Here is a 19,143-nt window from a genome sequence, read left to right as displayed (position 1 = left end):
AAAGGATGGGAGTAGGGAGGAGACAGACTTGAACATGTTGTTTGTTTACCTGGACACAGTGACTCCAATGCCAGACCCACCCTTGTTACAAGAGCCCACAACTTCCCTTTTTTAGTTAAGCTGATTTTACTTGGATTTCTATTCCTATCTTTTTTTTTTTTTTTTTGGTCAAGCTAGGACGGAAGGGCCAGTGGGAAAAAGGGGCAAGGTGAGGAGGAAACATGGGAACTCTGGGGACTGGACATCTAGAAGCTCAGGGGTTGGGCATTGCCTTTCCTGTTTGTCCTGGGAACTGGATACTGAGCCTCAAGTTTTTCTGTTTCCCAAGACCCCAATGCCAAGGTCTCGTTGGTCTCCAGTCCCCACTTCCTGTTTCTTCTCTGCCCCAATTAGGTCTCGCCTTACTGTGAAATAGTGGTGTCTCTACATCCAGGGTCTCTTCCTTGGGCTCTGCCATGGTCGTTCTCTCCACACTACCCTAAACCTGCCCACACACAGGCACCAGCATAATGTCCTTGGGTAATTTCCTGAGCGCTATCTCCATCCAGGCACTGAGGTCATTGGATGTCATCCCAAATGCCATAGCACCTCAAGCTCAGCATTTCTATGGTGGCAATAGCATCCTTTTTTTTTTGGTAAAAGCACCCTGATTTTTCTTCAGGAAATTTCCTCCTCAATACATGACTCTCAGCCTGGCATACCTGTGTTCCTTGCTCTGGTCATGGCAGTCTGTTCAGGGAAGGGCATGAGATCCCTCAGAAATGAGCACTCTTTCTATTGGGGTTACTGAAGTGGTAGAATTAAGCCTGGAGCTGCTGGGGATGATTTGGCACTGCAAAGGAGGAAACTGCCTGGTGTGGAGAGAAAAGGATTCCTGATTTGGGTTGTAAGAGTCAATAAATTTCTTGTTTTGCTCAAGCAAATTTTAAGTGGCTTTCCATCACTTGCAATAGTAACAATATTGATTCTCAGGTTTCTCAGATTTTTGTGGGACATAATTGGATCATGGAGCTGGAGTTCTGTTACTTTCAACCAAAGAGCCTGAATAATACAGAAATTGTTACTTACCAATGAGGACTTGAAGATAATGGACCCTAGAGTATGGAACTGGCTGAAACAAAGTGCTGAAGAACTATGAAGATTCCTCTTTGCTGGGTGGAGAAGTTGGCAGGCCCCGCCACATGTTGGTAAAACTGCTGGGCAAGTCTTTACCAACTGTTCCAGGAGATCTAGGTCAAAAAATTTCAGGTCGTTGAAATGGGTTGGCGATTTCTTTTTAAAAAAAAGGTTTATTGTAAAATGTAACATATACAAACAAGCAATAAATTTCAAAGTACATTGTATCAATAGAACAGATTTCAGAGTTTGGTTTGGGTGACAGTTGCACAATTTTAGGTTTTTCCTTCTAGCTCCCCCAAGACACTGGAGAGTCAAAGAAATATCAATGTAATGATTTAGCTGTCATACTCATTTGTTAAATCCCATCTCCTCTGTTATATCTCCACCTTCTCCTTTGATCTTCCAGTCTTTAGGGGTATTTGGGGTATGCCCATTGTAACATTTTCATGTTGGAAAGAGCTGTCAGTAATATGGGATAGGGAATGAAACAAGTTGATATTCTTGGAGAGGCTGAATCCTGAGGGTTTTAGGACTTACCTGGCCTATGAACTCATCTGGAGGTTGTAGATTTCTTAGTGCATGAAACATTAGTAGAATCTCAGATAGAGCCCTAGGTATTCTCTGGGGTTGACCGGAATGGTTTTGGTTGGGGTTTGGCAAACCATGGTAAACAGCATTATCTAGCTGAAGCTTCCATAAGAGCAGGCTCCAGAATAACCTCTTGACTCTATTTGAGCTCTCTCAGCTACTGACACCTTATTTTGTTACATTTCTTTTCACGCTTTTGATCAGGAAGACATTGTCAATCCCACGGTGCCAGGGTCATGGGTTGACTGTTTCTTATACCCTTTAGTGAAGAGCTATCCAAGAGGCTGCTTCCATTAAAGTTGGCTGTTTGCAAACAGAAGGGAAGATCCAAGAGTGCAAGAGGGCTTCATGACCCCTTCCCTTCAAGAATTGCAAAAACAGAAATCTATGACTGGGAGGGTGGACACCTCAGAGGAGCTAGCTGGTGCAGGAGCACCTTGTCTTGAACACCAAATGGGACCCCGTAGAGGGGCTGTGTAGGCCTCTTCAGCCCCTTCAAGACAGAAGCCAGAGAGCAGAGGTTCCAAGATGGGCTCCACATTTGCTACTGCTCAGTGGAATTCTTTCATGTCTCTTGAGGGGTAGGACCTACAGAAGGACAGAAAGAAATTGTTCCATTTCCAGAGAAGCCAGTCTTTCCTGCTCTCATCCCAAAAGATCACCTGTATGTGCTTGACTGATGATAACTTAAATTGCTTCCCATTTTGACTTTTCTAAATGGAAAATTTGCAAACATGTACAGCAGCATTGAAAGTATCACTTTGTTGCAAGAAATATTAAAGGGAGCACTAGGGACTCTCCTGTCGGAAAGGACAGGAGAGAGGGGTATGGAGAAGAGTATAGAAATGAAAACTATCAGTAAAGGTAAAAAGAAGAAAAATTAGATATGACATATAAAATCTAAAAGGCAAAATGGTAGAAGAAAGTACTGCCCTTACAGCAATAACACTAAATGTTAATGGATTAAACACCCCAATCAAAAGACATAGACTGGCAGAATGGATTAAAAAAACAGGGTCTATCTATATACTGTCTATAGGAGATGCATCTTAGACCCAAGGATAAACATAGGTTGAAACTGAAAGGTTGGGAAAAGATATTTCATGCAAACAAGAATCAGAAAAGAGCAGGAGTAGCTATACTAATATCCAACAAATTAGACTTCAAATGTAAAATGATTAAAAGAAACAAAGAAGGACACTATGTATTAATAAAAGGAACAATTCAACAAGAAGACAACAATCATAAATGTCTATGCACTGAGCCAGCGTGCTCCAAAATACATGAGGCAAACAATGAAAAGAGAAATAGACACATCTACCATAATAGCTGGAGACTTCAACTCCCCACTCTCATCAATTGACAGAACATCTAGACAGAGGATCAAGAAAGAAACAGAGAATTTGAATAATGCAATAAATTAGCTAGATTTAACAGACATTTATAGAACATTACACCCCATAATAGCAGGATACACCTTTTTCTCAAGTGCTCATGGATCATTCTCAAGGATAGACCATATGCTGGGTCACAAAGCAAGTCTCAATAAATTTAAAAAGATTGAAATCATACAAAATACTTTCTCAGATCATAAAGGAATGAAGCTGGAAATCAATAATAGGCAGAGGGCCAGAAAATTCACAAACATATAGAGGCTGAACAACACAAACAACCAATGGGTCAAGGAAGAAATTACAAGAGAAATCAGTAAATATCTCAAGGCAAATGAAAATGAAAACACAGCGTATTAAAATTCATGGGATGCAGCAAAGGCAGTGTTAAGAGGGAAATGTATTGCTGTGAATGCTTATATCAAAAAAGAAGAAAGAACAAAAAACTCAAGGAATTAACTGTCCACTTGGAAGAACTAGAGAAAGAACAGCAAACTAACCCCAAAGCAAGCAAAATGAAAGAAATAACAAAGATTAGAGCAGAAATGAATGAAATTGAGAACATGAAAACAATTGAGAAAGTCAACAAAACCAGAAGTAGGTCCTATGAGAAAGTCAGTAAGATTGATGGACCCTTAGTGAGGTTGACAAAAAGAAGACGAGAGAGGATGCAAATAAATAAAATCAGAAATGGAAGAGGAGACATAACCACTGACCCTACAGAAATAAAGGAGGTAATGAAAGGATACTATGAACAATGTTATGCTAATAAACTCGACAATGTAAATGAAATGGACAACTTCCTAGAAAGACATGAACAACCAACATTGACTCAAGAAGAAATAGATCACCTCAACAAACCAATCACAAGTAAAGAAATTGAATTAATCATTAAGAAGCTCCCAAAAAAGAAAAGTCCAGGACCATATGGCTTCACATGTGAATTCTACCAAGCATTCAAGAAAGAATTAGTACCAATCCTGCTCAAACTCTCCAAAAAAAAATTGAAGAGGAGGAAAAGCTACCTAACTCATTCTATGAAGCCAACATCACCCTTATACCAAAGCCAGACAAAGATATTACAAGAAAAGAAATTACAGACCAATCTCTTTGATGAATATAGATGGAAAAATCCTCAACAAAATTCTTGCAAATCGAATCCAGCACCACATTAAAAGAATAATACACCATGACCAAGTAGGATTCATCCCAGGTATACAAGGATGGTTCAACATAAGAAAATCAATTAATGTAATACACCATATTAACAAATCAAATCAGAAAAACCACATGCTCATCTCAATTGATACAGAAAAGGCGTTTGACAAAATTCAACATCCTTTCTTGTTGAAAACACTTCAAAGGATAGGAATAGAAGGGAACTTTCTGAATGTGATAAAGGGAATATATGAAAACCCACAGCTAACATCATCCTCAATGGGGAAAAACTGAAAAATTTTCCCCTAAGATCAGGAACAAGCCAAGGATGTCCACTACCACCATTGTTATTCAACATTGTGTTGCAAGTTCTAGCCAGAGCAATTAGACAAGAAAAAGAAATACAAGGCATCTAAATTGGAAAGGAAGAAGTAAAACTCTCACTATTTGCTGATGGTATGATACTATATGTCAAAAACCCTGAAAAATCCACAGCAAAACTACTAGAGCTAATAAATGAGTACAACAAAGTGGCAGGTTACAAGATCAATACTCAAAAATCTGTAGTGTTTCCATGCACCAATAATGAACAATCTGAAGGGGAAATCAAGAAAAAAAAATTCCATTTACAATTGCAACCAAAAGAATCAAATATTTAGGAATGAATTTAACTAAGGATACAAAAAACTTATATAAAGAAAACTACAAGAAATTGCTAAAAGAAATCACAGAAGATCTAAATAAATGGAAGGGCATACTGTGTTCATGGATTAGAAGACTAAATATAGTTAAGATATGAATTCTACCTAAACTGATTTATAGATTCAATGCAATACCAATTAAAATCCCCAAAACCTACTTTTCTGAAATAGAAAAGCTAATAAACACATTTATCTGAAAGAGCAGCGTGCCCCAAATAGCTAAAAATATCCTGAGGAAAAAAATGAAGTTGGAGGTCTCATACTACCTGACTTTAAGGTGTATTATGAGCTACAGTGGTCAAAACAGCATGGTACTGGCATAAAGATAGATATACTGACCAATGGAATCAAATAGAGGGTTCAGATACAGACCCTCTCATCTACAGACAATTGCTCTTTGATAAGGCAGTCAAGCCAATTCACCTGGGACAGAACAGTCTCTTCAATAAATGATGCCTGGAGAACTGGATATCCACATGCAAAAGAATGAAAGAGGACCCATGTCTCATATCCTATACAAAAATTAACTTAAAATAGATCAGAGACCTAAACATAAGATCTAAGGCCATAAAACAGTTAGAAGAAAATGTAGGGAAATATCTTATAAATCTTGTAATAGGAGGCAGTTTCCTAGATCTTACACCCAAAGCACGAGCGAAGAAGAAAGAAAGATAAATGGGAACTCCTCAAAGTTAAACACTTTTGCTCATCAAAGAATTTTGTCAAGAAGGTAAAAAGACAGCCTACACAGTGGGAGACAATATTAGGAAACGACGTATCAGATAAGGGTCTAGTATCCAGAATATATAAAGAGATTGTTCAACTCCACAACAAAAAGACAAACAACCCAATTGAAAAACAGGCAAAAGACATGAGCAGACACTTCTCAGAAGAGGAAATACAAATGACCAAAAGGCACATGAAAAGATGCTCAACTTCCCTGGCTATTAGGGAAATGCAAACCAAAACTACAATAAGATGTCATTTCACACCCACCAGAATAGCCATTATCAATGAAACAGAAAATGACAAGTGCTGGAGAGGATGTGGAGAAAGAGGCACACTTACCCACTGTTGGTGGCAATGTGCAACCACTGTGGAAGGCAGTTTGGTGGTTCCTCAGGAAGCTAAGTATAGAATTGCCATATGATCTGGCAATACCATTGTTAGGTATCTACTCAGAGGACATGAGGGCCAGGACACAAATGGACATTTGCATACCAATGTTTACAGCAGCATTATTTACAATTGCCAAGAGATGGAAACAGCCAAAATGTGCATCAAAGATGAATGGCTAAACGAGCTGTGGTGTATACATACTATGAAATATTATGCAGCTGTAAGACAGAATAAAGTTATGAAGTTTGTAACAACATGGATGGACCTTGAGGACATTATGCTGGGTGAGATTAACCAAAAACAAAAGGACAACAAATACTGTACGGTCTCACTGATATGAACTGATATTAGTACATGAACTTGGAGAATTTCAGTTGGGAACAGAGACCATCAGGAGGTAGAAATAGGGTAGATATTGGGTCATTGGAGCTGAAGGGATATAGATTGTGCAACAGGACTGATTGTAAAAATTCAGAAATGGATAGCACAATACTACCTAACTGTAATACAACAATGTTAGTACACTGAATGAAACAGAATGTGAGAATGATAGAGGGAGGAGGGCTGGTGGCACAAATGAAATCAGAAGGAAAGAGAGACGATAAAGACTGAGATGGTATACTCTAGGAATGCCTAGAGTGTACAATGATAGTGACTAAATGTACAAATTAAAATGTTTTTGCATGAGAAAGAACAAAGGAATGTCACTATTGTATGGTGTTGAAAATAGATGGTAATTCATATTCTAAAACTTTAACTTATGTGTGAGACTAAAGCCAAAAATTGCTTATTTGGTAGAAAACTTGTATTTTGACTAGTGCATTTCCTGATATAATTTATGTGGACAGTTTAATTGAACACCATAAGTACATGGAACCTTGAGTAGGGTGTGAGATTTTGTAGGTTTGCCCAGTGTTGTGCCCCGATAAATCCTAGAGTGATTTGAACAGTGAATAAAAAAAGTATTTGCAAAAGTATTGCAAAGAATGGCAGAAACGGGGAGAATTCAACTTCTCCATGTGGAGAATTCCTGATATTCTCACAAGCAGTGGGGACAACCAAAGTGATGGGCCGAGCCCTCAACATTGGGGTTTGTTCATATGAAACTCATCCCCACAAAGGATAAGCTAAGCCTACTTAAAATTAGGCCTAAGAGTCACCCCCAGAGAACTTCTTCTATTGCTCAAATGTGGCCTCTCTCTCTCAGCCAACATGGCAAGCAAACTCACTGCCCTCTCCTTCTGTACATGGGACATGACTCCTAGGGGTGTGGACCTTCCTGGCAATGTGGGACCGAAATCCTAGAATGAGCTGGGACTCAGCATCAAGGGATTGAGAAAACCTTCTCAACCAAAAAAGGAAAGAGTGAAATGAGACAAAATAAAGTGTCAGTGGCTGAGAGATTTCAAACAGAGTCGAAAGGTTATCCTGGAGGTTATTCTTATGCATTATATAGATATCACTTTTTTAGTTAAGGTATATTGGAGAGGCTGGAGGGAAGTGCCTGAAAATGTAGAGCTGTTCTCCAGTATCCATGTTTCTTGAAGATGATTGTATAATGATATAGCTTTCATAATGTGACGGTGTGACTGTGAAAACCTTGTGTCTGATGTTCCTTTTATCTATGGTATGGACAGATGAGTAAAACATATGGATTAAAAATAAATAAATAATACAGTGTGCTGATTTGAAAGGATGTATGGACCCTAGAAAAGTCATGTTTTAATCAAAATCCCAGTTCATAAAATGGCAGAATAATCCCTATCAATACTGTATGTTTGAAACTGTAATCAGATTATTTCCCGGGAGATGTGATTTAATCAAGAATGGTTGTTAAACTGGATTAGGTGATGACATGTCTCCACCCATTTGGGTGGGCCTTGATAAGTTTCTGGAGTTCTATAAAAGAGGAAACATTTTGGAGAATGGAGATTCGGAGAGAGCAGAGAATGCTGCAGCACCATGAAGCAGAGAGTCCATCAGCCAGCGTTTAGGAGATGAAGAAGGAAGATGCCTCCCAGGGAGCTTCATGAAACAGGAAGCCAGGAGAGAAAGCTAGCAGATGACGCTGTGCTTACCATGTACCCTTCCAGCTGAGAGAGAAACCGTGACTGTGTTTACTATATGCCTTCTCAGATGAGAGAGAGACCCTGAACTTCATTGGCCTTGATGAACCACGGTATCTTTCCCTGGATGTCTTTGATTGGATATTCCTATAGACTTGTTTTAATTGGTACATTTTCTTGGCCTTAGAACTGTAAACTAGTAACTCATTAAATTCCCCTTTTTAAAAGCCATTCTGTTTCTGGTATATTGCACTCTCGCAGCTAGCAAACTAGAGCATACGGGGAACAAATGTTAAAATAAATTTAGTATATTGAAATGCTAGTGATCAATGAAAGGGAGTGGTAGGGGGTATAGAAAAAAATAGGGGAAACAAAGGCTAAAATATATTGGGTAGATGGAAATACTAGCAATTAATGAGAGGGAGGAATAAGGGTTATGTTATGTATGAGTTTTTTTCTTTTTATTTCTTTTTCTGAATTGATGCAAATGCTCAAGAAATGATCACGGTGATGAATATACAACTATGTGATGATATTGTGAGTTATTGATTATATACCAAGAATGGAATGATCATATGGTAAGAGTGTTTGTGTTTGTATGTTATGTTTAAAAAATTAATTTGAAAAAAATATATCATTTGGTGATCATGGTGATGGATACACAACCTTGTGATGATATTATGAGCCATTGGTTGTGCATCATATATGGACTGTATATGTGTGAATATTTGTCAATAAAAATATTTTAAAAGAATATCATTTGAGCATGAGCCATTTTTTAGCATGGTTGTGTCCAATAGCCGTCTCATCTATAACGTGACCAAAGGATTGCTTTGGTCATTGATTTGATAAATGTTTATGGGAACACATGCTAAGTGACAGATATTCTTCAAGACCCTGGGGAGACAATAAGGAAGAAAACAGACAGACAGCAACAAACAAATCTTGCCCTTATGGAGTCATTTCCGTACCAGCCATCTGGGTGATTGGCCAGGCCCAAGTGCGGGAACCAAGTTTTGTTCTCCTCTCCTCATGACTGAGTTCTGCCAGCATGGCTCTTGCTCCTAAACTGGTCCCAAATCTGCCCACCTCTCACCATCTCTGCCGATTTGGCCTAGGCTTGAGACATCATCATCTCTCAGCTAAGCTGCGGCAACAGTTTATTAACTGGTCCATTTGCCTCCAGCCTTGCCCGCATGGTCTGCTCTGTACACGGAAGCCTCGGTGAGCTTTCCAAACCAAAACTCAGCTCTTGCCCTTTGAAGCTAAATAGATCTGTTGAGAACAAAGCTCTAGATAGTCATATCTATCTCAATAATAAAAAGGACAGTAGCCACAGGAAGTACGTGGGTGTTTATGGGACTCTTTGTGCATATGAAGAGTCAGTGTTGGTTTTCTTTTCTCTGGCAGTGGAAAATGTCATAATGATACACTCATTTGTATAATTTGCTGCCTCAAAAAAAAAAAAATCAGTTCAGGTCTCTCTCCTGCCTCAAATCTCCTGGTAGCTTCTCAGAGCAACCAGACATAAAATCCAAACTCCTTATCTTGGGTGCCAGAGCCTACATGATCTGCAGCTGCCAACCATCCTTGCTTATCTCCCTGTCTTCTGCATTTACTCTTGCCCCCACTTCTCCCAACCTTCTTCCTGCTGTTTAGACGCACCATGCCACTGTGCACTGGAGACCTTTCAGTTTGCTGTTCCTCCTTCCTGCGACACTCTTCCCCCACCCCGCTTCTTGGCAAGCCTGCCTCCTCCTTTCAAGCGTTCAAACATTAACAGGATGTAAATGGGACTTTTCCTGTTATTTGGAAATTCCAGCAAAAGCCCGGAGGTGATGCAAAGGGGCTTCTCAAGAGGGCTACCACATGGTCTCCAACTTCCGTCCTAGGGCTGGTGTCAGAACTGTCTGTACCGGCCAGCCCCTACCTTCTTATCTAATCTTTTTGAGATGATTGGGAAGGGGAGAAAAAGGGACGTTGAGTGAGAATCATCAGAGCAGTGGGGAGTGCAGTGTTTGCGGTGAGGGGTGATCCTCAATCTCACCAACCTCTGGGGGAGCCACAAGAGAATCAGCTATAGAGAAGGAGGGTCTCTCAGAGGAGAAACTGGCATCCAGTTTCCAAGTTGATTTGCTAATTTGCCCATGGGTTTGTCTGAATAAGGTAGGAGAGCATTGGCAATATTTCAGGGTGGGCATGACGCCAGAAAGGGAGCTGCCTACACTCCTGCTGTTGACCTGGCCAGAATGGAAGAAATTCCAGTTGGCAAAGTGGACATTGTAGTAGGCTGGTGGACTTGGGCCCCACAGGCCTTCCAGGGAATTCACCAGCACTTGAAGGCCTATCATAGGGAGGGTATCTGCAGCTAGTGTTGGCTGGAGGAGCAGAAACATCTGATCTAGAGAGATCTGCAGTGGTGGTCAGATGGGTATCTGCAGCTAGTGTTGGCTGGAGGAGCAGAAACATCTGATCTAGAGAGGTCTGCAGTGGTGCTCAGATGAGTAAAGAGACTGGTGTGACTTTCCTCTCCTGCCCACTGCAGTGGAGGAACTGGGCCTTGTGGTGGGAGTGGGTAGAGGAGCTCAGCTAGAGATCCTACTCTTTCCCTATCTCCATTCCTAGAACTCAGGGTTCCAGCTCAAGACTACTTTGTGTGAGGTTGGGGAAGTGGGTAAGAGATTTAAATAGAGTTTGAGGTTGAAGTTTTGGAGTAGACTGGATTTTTAATAACCAGGAAGTCGGTGGCTCTTCTGTGTCTGCCTTGGACCTATTCTCAGCCTTTCTCAACTGTACTTGGTATTGGGGGTGGGGACCTAGTCCCTGCCAGCTTTGCTTCTCTTGCTGCTGTGTCGGCTGCCTTCTGCCCACGTTAGGTTAAACCCAGGTGTTACCACAAACACAGCTCTTCCCATAGAAGGGCCCGCCTGACCCGGAGCTGTAAAGGAGAAACATGTCTCAGTGTGAAGGTGATTTACTGCAAGTGCAATTTACAAGGAACTGGAGGCATCTTCCCAAAATCAGTTCAAAGCGAGGATGTGAGTTAGGGTTTTTATATAGGTACAGGGAAGGGGTGTCAAAAGCTAGGTAAAGTCCACATGATTCATTCTTGTTGGGTCAGTTATGACGTTGGATCTTTGTGAGGAGGACACAAGCAATTTCTCTTCCTGTGTTTCAAGCATGCCTTATTGTTCCAGCGTCAGTGATTAGCTTTACATACTGATGTACATGCTCTTACGTGCAGGATCCTCATGACTCTTTTCAACTTTCAAAAAAAAAACTTTCGTCTTTTAGGGAGAAAGTTACTGATTCACTGGGCCACAGGTTGTTCTTGATGCTATTCTGTTATCTTATTCCTGTAAGCAGAGCTCAGAAGGTCTGATTAATGTCCTGAGAACTAAGTACAAATAGTAGATTGCCAAGCTCAGCTAGGGTAAGCTTATTCTCCAGCTATCACAGGCAATGGTGAAGGATTGGAAAGCAAGAGAATTGTATAGTGAAGGTATTTCCGCTGTACCTTCACTGCCTCCTGGGGAATTTCTAGTTGTGGGCTGTTTCTTCTTTGTGTCTCCAGGCCTAGCATGTTTCCCACTTTCACTCTTTGATCTCAGCTTCTGGGCTCTGGAAATGTGTTCTCCTCCATTTGTCCCTCTTTTGATAATATCTGGATAGCCATACTTGCCTTGTTCAGCTTCTCAGCTCTTCCATCACCTATGATGCTAATTGCTTGCATCAACTTCTCTCTGTTTCAAATACTTAAAGTGCTTTTAGTCTACTGAGTGGGTTTTGACTAATACGTTTCCTCCAAGATCTATATGGGTCTGCAAATGTAGCTGATAGTTGAGAGTGGCAGTAGAAAGAAAATATTGTCTATATTTTAATTGAGGCATCTCAATAACCCACTTGCAGATATCTTACCTCAAATGTCATCTCTTCAAAAGGGTCTCTCCATTCCAGCAAAGGCAGCTCTCTGCTCCCCCACCATCTCCATCTTACTCTGCTCCATTACTATTCTGTCTTCTTTTAGCACTTACGTATTGGTCTGCATCTTTACTATCTGTGTTCTCCCACTAGAACCAAAGATCCTTGAAGATGGTGATTCTTTTTCTATACTCCTACATGGTTCATAAATAATTAATAATCAACTGACTACCATCAGCAACTGATTAAGTAGAATGTGCATCACCCAGAAACCCATGACTTCTATCAGTAGGAGACTGCTGGACGTTACTTTGGGTGGGAACTCGTGAGGAGGGTGTGAGTGCATTTTTATTGCATGAGTATTAGAGTAATTCTATATATGGGGAATGTGTGTGTGTGTGTGTTGGTGTGTGTGTTAAATACCCAAAAGTGGAATGTTATGGACAGCTTTTATTTTCGTTTGCCCATTAGTTTCCCACTTTTGTAGTAGCCCCTTTGTTTGAGGAGATCCTCAAAGAGACCCCACCTATTATTGTTCCTATTAACAGAGAGTCAAAGATTTTAAAATATGCCATCTATTCTGGCATTGCTGAGTCTGAGCCCCAAAAACCTTATAATACAGTGTGGAGGATGATGTCTGGATTTGAAATGAACTCTCTAAGGAGAGAGGGGAGGTTGGACCGCTGAGTGGGACTGTGGCAGATGCCTCTTGCGTCAGCATCACGGGGCTTCAGCCCATCTCTGATTTCAGGCACAGCGTGGGTAGACCTTTCTGACTCACCTCCTGCTGCCGGTGTTCCACCTTGAGACTCACGCCATGTACCTTTCTACGTTCTGCCTGGGGCCCTTCTCCAAAGCCAGAAAGTGCGGTGGCTTGGCTTGCAAGCGGAGAACAGAAGTTGCAAGCAGAGACCAGAAGTGCATCTGAAGTGCAGAGGAGGTGACATCCTCTGCTTCAACCAGTGCAGGATGACAGCCATGAATAAATGCCCCAGTCACCTGTCCATTAGGTGGGCACATGCAGGTAATGTTCTGCATGTTTCTCAGAAGTCCTGGTGCAACTGAGCAACTATAGGTGACAGTTATGAGCTCAATAATGCACCCAGAGTCACCTTTTCCCTCTTTTCCTGGTTTCCTCTCCCTATTCCCTCACTCCTGCTTCTTCAGAGCAGCTGCACCAAATCCTTGTCTCAGGCTCTGCTTTTGAAACCCCAAAATGTTCCTTATAGGCCAGGAAATATTATATGGACACCGAGTAGGATGAATGGTAGATTCATCCCCTAAGCCAGCATCCCTCCTGCTTGTAGGGATGCCACGAAGAAACTTACACTGTAGAGTTGAACAGAAAATGCTCTACTATCTAAGAGCTGTGACACTTGGGATCAGGTGGTTTTGCTGCAGACACTCTTAGTGTAACACTTCCTTGAACTCTGAGGGAGCAGCATGGCTTGAACTGGCAGGGCTCTGTATCAGTGGCAGCTGTGGTGGTTTAGGTGGCGGGACCACGAGAACAGGGTGATCGTGTCAGAGCTCAGCTCCTCAAGACCTCCACGGGTTCAGCAACACCAGCTGGCCATTAACTGTCAATGGGCCACTGACACTCGGAGAGTGAGTCTGGCCGCAAGGGACATGCCAGAGTTCCCTTCTCCCAGGAGGTCCCCGCAGGTGGACAACGAGCAGGACTAAGTCCCAGGCAAACATAAGCAACCCTGGAATGTTTGCAGGAAGAAATTTTGAAGAATATTTGAGGAAGGAAATGACTGAGCTCTGTGCTAATTTCACCTCTAGAGGCTCAGACTTGTAACTTTGGTTTTAAAAGAAACATGAGCTTTTTTTTGTCATCACAAGTTGGCAACATCTGGACTTATTTTACAACCATATTATCAACAGCTATCAAGACCAGTGCTTCCAACTTACTGCCCTCCCCCTCTCTACATGGGACATGACTCCCAGTGGTGTGGACCTCCCTGGCAACGCGGGACAGAAATCCTAGAATGAGCTGGGACTCAGCACCAAGGGATTGAGAAAACCTTCTTGACCGAAAGGGGGAAGAGTGAAATGAGACAAAATGAAGTGTCAATGGCTGAGAGATTCCAAACATAGCTGAGAGGTTATCCTGGAGGTTACTCTTACGCATTAAATAGATATCACCTTCTTAGTCAAGATGTAATGGAAAGGCTGGAGGGAACTGCCTGAAAATGTAGTAGCCATGTGTCTTGAAGATGATTGTATAATGATACAGCTTTCACAGTGTGACTGTGTGATTGTGAAAACCTTGTGTCTGATGCTCCTTTTATCTACTTTATTGACAGACGAGTAAAACATATGGATTAAAAATAAATAAATAATAGGGGGAACAAATGTTAAAATAAATTTAGTAGATTGAAATGCTAGTGATCAGTGAAAGGGAGGGGTAAGGGGTATGGTATATATAAATTTTTTTCTGTTTTCTTTTTATTTCTTTTTCTGAATTGATGCAAATGTTCTAAGAAATGATCATGATGATGAATATACAACTATGTGATGAAAAAAAGAATGCTCACATTGTATGTTGATTGGTTTTATTAGTAAAAACTGAAAAAAAAAAAAAAAGGAATAGAGATGCTGGAATGAGGTTTAGATGGCTAAGAGGCCCTGTGTTACCTTCCCCAGAGCTGGGATGTTTGGTTGAGGTTGATCTCAACTGGGTGTCTACACCCGCAGGAGCTGGGAAATGAAGACACGTGGAGGGGCAGAGGTTGGCATAGCTCAGGGAAGAAGAAAGGAGAGGCTAAATGTTCTATCAGCAGCAGGGTCCTCTGAGGCTCTCTGGTCTGCTCCTTTTCTCTCCAGCTGAGAAGACACTGGATTAGTACTTAACCAGAGGCCAGGAGAGAGGGTAGAGTTTAGAGCTGCCCCTAGATCTGAGATGGAAACAGCCCTGGACTTGAGCTCCAAAAGATTCTGCCACTCACAACTTATGTGACCTCAGAGAGGCCACATAAAAATGAAGGTGCCCGTGGGAGAAAGAACAAAGACCAAGGATGATGGTGGAGTTACACAGAGAAGGTTGGGTTTAACAAATGAACACGAGTGCCGAATCATTATACTGCTGTTTCTTCTAGCCTCCAGTACCTTAGGGCAGCTAGAAGTAAAAACCTAAAATTGTGGAATTGTAACCCATACCAACTCGGAAATCTGTTCTGTATCTACTTATTGAAGCGTACTTTGAAAATCATTGTTTTTTTTTATATATATGTTATATTTAACAATAAAAAATGTTTAAAAAATAAAATAAAATGTATATAAAACATAAAATAAAATCCACCTTAATCCACATACTACATATTGGGACACATTGATGTAGATGTCACCATAATATCTCCTGATGGCGTCTCATCATATTTCTAGAACACAACAATGTTCTCTGCTTTTTGAGATCTTAATTGTCCATTAATTTTCTTATCTTATAATTCTTTCACTGAGTTTTTTCCTCAGAAGGAGTACAAGGATGGTGTGTTAGTTTGTTAAATGCTGCTGGAATGTAGTATACCAGAGATGGAATGGCTTTTGAAAAGGGATTTATTATGTTACAAGTTTACAGTTCTAAGGCCAGAAAAATGTCTAAACTTAAGGCATCCAGAGAAAGATACCTTGACTTAAGGAAGGCCAATGTCTGTCACAGGGAAAGATACATGGCTGGCATCTGTTGATCCTTGTCCCCAGTTCCATTGCTTCCAGCTTCTGATGCCAGTGGTTTCTTCTTTAAGCGTCTCTCGCTTACTTCCTCCAGGATACCATTCTAGGTTCTGGCTTACTTAGTATCTCATGGGAAGGCACATGGTGATGCCTGCTGGGCTGTGCATCTCCAAACGTCCACGTCTAGGCATTGGCTCTCTCTGTCGGCACTCCAAGCATCTCCACATGTCCATATCTCTATTGGCTCTGTCACTTCCTCCAAAATGTTTCCCCTTTTAAAGACTGCAGTAAACCAAACAAGACCCACCTTGAGTGGGTGGAGTCACATCTCCATCTAATCAAAGGCCACACCCAATTGGGCATGTCACATCTCCATGGACGTAATCTAATCAAAGATTTCTACCCTAAACAATAGGTCTGGCCCCACAAGATTGGATCAAGATTAAAACATGGCTTTTCTAGTTTTATAGTTTCAAACCAGCACAGGTGGTATAATTTTGAGTCTAGGAATTTCCAAAACTGTCTCTCTTATGCTCTCATACTTGAAAGTTTGAGTTCTCATATGTGAAAGTTTGGCTGGCTGAAGAATTTTAATATAATAATTCTTAATCCACAGGATTATGTAGACTCCAGTCTTGTCACTTTTAATATTGCAAGTGAGAATTTCCATGTCTATCTGAATTTCTTTCTGGATGGAAGTTTGTAGAATTTTTACATTATCTTTGAAATTCTGGTTTAGCTATATTTGTCTTGGAATGGTCTTTTGGAACAATTCTGCCTAGCACTTGGCAAACAGTTTCAATTGTAGATGAAGCTCTCAGCCCAGTAGAGTTCTCCTTCATTACTTTGTTCATTAATATTTGTTGTCTTATTTTCCTGGCTGCTAAAATAAATACCATACAATGGGATGACTTAGCAATGGGAATATACTGGCTCACAGTTTGGAGGACAGGAGAAGTTCAAAATTGAAGCGTCGCTATGGCAATGTTTTCTTCCTGAAGACTGTGGCGTCCTGGGTGAGCCTTGGTCCTCAGCTTTTTTGTCACTTGGCGATACATATGGCAATGTCATCTCCTTTCTTCTTTTGGGTTTCTTTGACTTCCTTCTTCGTGTGGCATTCTCTCTCTATTCTGAATTTCATATGGTTTGTAAAGGAATCCAGTAATCTGGACTTAAAACCACCCTGATTCAGGTGGGCCTCACCTTAACCAAAGTAACATCATCAGATGGGCCCACCTCCCCATCAGAAGGCAGACCAAGACGAAAAACATGTCCAAACTGGGGTGTACAATTCAATCCACCACACTTGTCTTCATCCATTCTTCTTTCTTATTCCCAGCTCCATTCTGGAAATATTGGAACATGATGTATATTTCCCTCTCTCTTGTCTTTTATCTCATGAGTTTTGTTCTGTGCTCTGAGAGGATCATAGTAGTTCTTATGAATTTACCCGTTAATTCACTGCATCAGTTTTCAATAGCATATGTGCTGTAGTTCTGTTTTATTAGGGAACGTGCAATCATACATTTTATCTTCAAGGACTCTTTCTTGTTCACCTAGTATTCCATTCCATGCTCCTTCTACCCTCTGAAATTTCTCTGAAAACCCAAATTTGAATTTTTTAAAAAAGTATTTTATTTTTTCTGTAACAATTATTTTTAATGAAAGCCATTTGTTCCAATTGACCTCTGGGCATCCTTTCTCTGAGGCTGCTGAATCTCCTCAGGTGGCCGATGCTTGTTGTTATACTAATATTCATAAATATGAACGTCTACATTGGAGAGGACTGGTCGCTGCTCTGGGGGCTGTCAGCAAGTAAGTAGATCCCCATGTGCTTCCCAGCTGCTCCCCAGCCTGTCTGTGCCCTCAGGCCCTGCTGGCACAGCCCTGTGGGTGTCAGCATCCCAACAGATTCACAGGCAGGTCCGGCCTGGGGTTGTGAGATTTTCACAACCATATCAGGCTTATATCTTCCAGAAAATTCTCAGGGTGTTTGACTATTTGATTTTGTTCTTCCTCATTTAACAGTAGGGCTGAAGATTCTTTTCCTATTTTTATGGTTTTAATCATCTCAATAAGATTTGGGGAAGGAAAGGACACTCTTGTAAGTTCAAACTGCTAACTTGAAATAAGGCCTGAGTACCTTTCCTGTTAGACTACGCCCAATAGGGCAGCCCACGTGCCTCAGACTTGCCCGTTGCCAGGCAGACTTCCAACTTGCACTCACCAGTGGTGGGCTCTCTGCCTGACAGCTTTTTCTGAGGCCTCAGCCCATCCTGCCTGAGCAATTCTTGGCCAGATGTACCAAAATTTAATGACTGATGGGGTTGGTGCGTAAATTCCCTAGCTCCCTTGTCCCCTTCTTTGGAAACTCTAAGGTACTTGTTCTGCACTGGCTCCCAGATTTCCTAAGCACAGGGTATGACCTAGTGACCCACAGCGTCCAATAGTATGGACAACTGACGTCACAAATGGTTCCCACTAACTGTAAAGGCTGCCTTGCATGGGGGAGCCCGCCCCCCTACCGGTGTTTCCTGGGGTTGCCTCCCAAATAAACTCCTTGTAAATGAATCCTCATCTCAGGGAGAACCCGAACTAAAACTGACTGAATTGTGGCAGGCTTTCTAGAAAGTTCTGTTTCCTGGGGTACAGAATAAACTGGAGGGGAGAAGCTGGAGGTCAGGAGGTGAGCACAGGGGTGTGAGCAGCAGTCCTACAGAGGGTAAGAGAAGCACGGAGAAAGAGCAAATGCACGCAGTAGAGAAAGAATGCCTCCAGATATTTTAAAAATATGTCGACACTTTAAAAATCACAGTTGTTATCATGGAAATATCCAGACTTTGTTGAACTTCCTCGCACTTCGTTTATAGTTGATAATTATCACCATGATAATTGCTGCTATATCTAAGGAGGCGTTCAGTTATTGTATTGTCATTGTATTAGTGAATGAATGAATGAATGAATGAATGAACGAATGAATGAGTAACTGACTCCCAGACCACTGGATGGACGGTGTAACCATTCACTGAGAGGGGCCAGAGGAAAATGAGCAGGTCTGAGGGAAACTGCGGTGGGGTAGGCAATCTCCTTCTACCAGTTTATCAGCTAGCAGAGTATTTGGGGCCCTTCTTGGAACTCAGGGTCCGGGACAGCCTTAGTCAGAGGGATCATCAGATGATTTAGCAGTGGTCTGGCACACACTCCTGTCACTCAGAAGTGATCCAGCCTAGCGCCAGGGCTGAGTGCTGGAGGCCCTGGTGGTCCAGGTGATAACACTTCATTTATTGGATTACAGAGAGGATGAGCAGAGAGGCAGAGGCCAGGGCCGTTGGGGGATTTCACCAACAATGGGCAGAGCTGTACCGGCGTGCACTTAGAGTCTCAGCCCTGCAGAGGAACCAG

This window comes from Tamandua tetradactyla, chromosome 2, assembly GCF_023851605.1.
Source record: "Tamandua tetradactyla isolate mTamTet1 chromosome 2, mTamTet1.pri, whole genome shotgun sequence".
NCBI lineage: Eukaryota > Metazoa > Chordata > Mammalia > Pilosa > Myrmecophagidae > Tamandua > Tamandua tetradactyla.
This window is presented reverse-complemented; position numbering follows the sequence as displayed.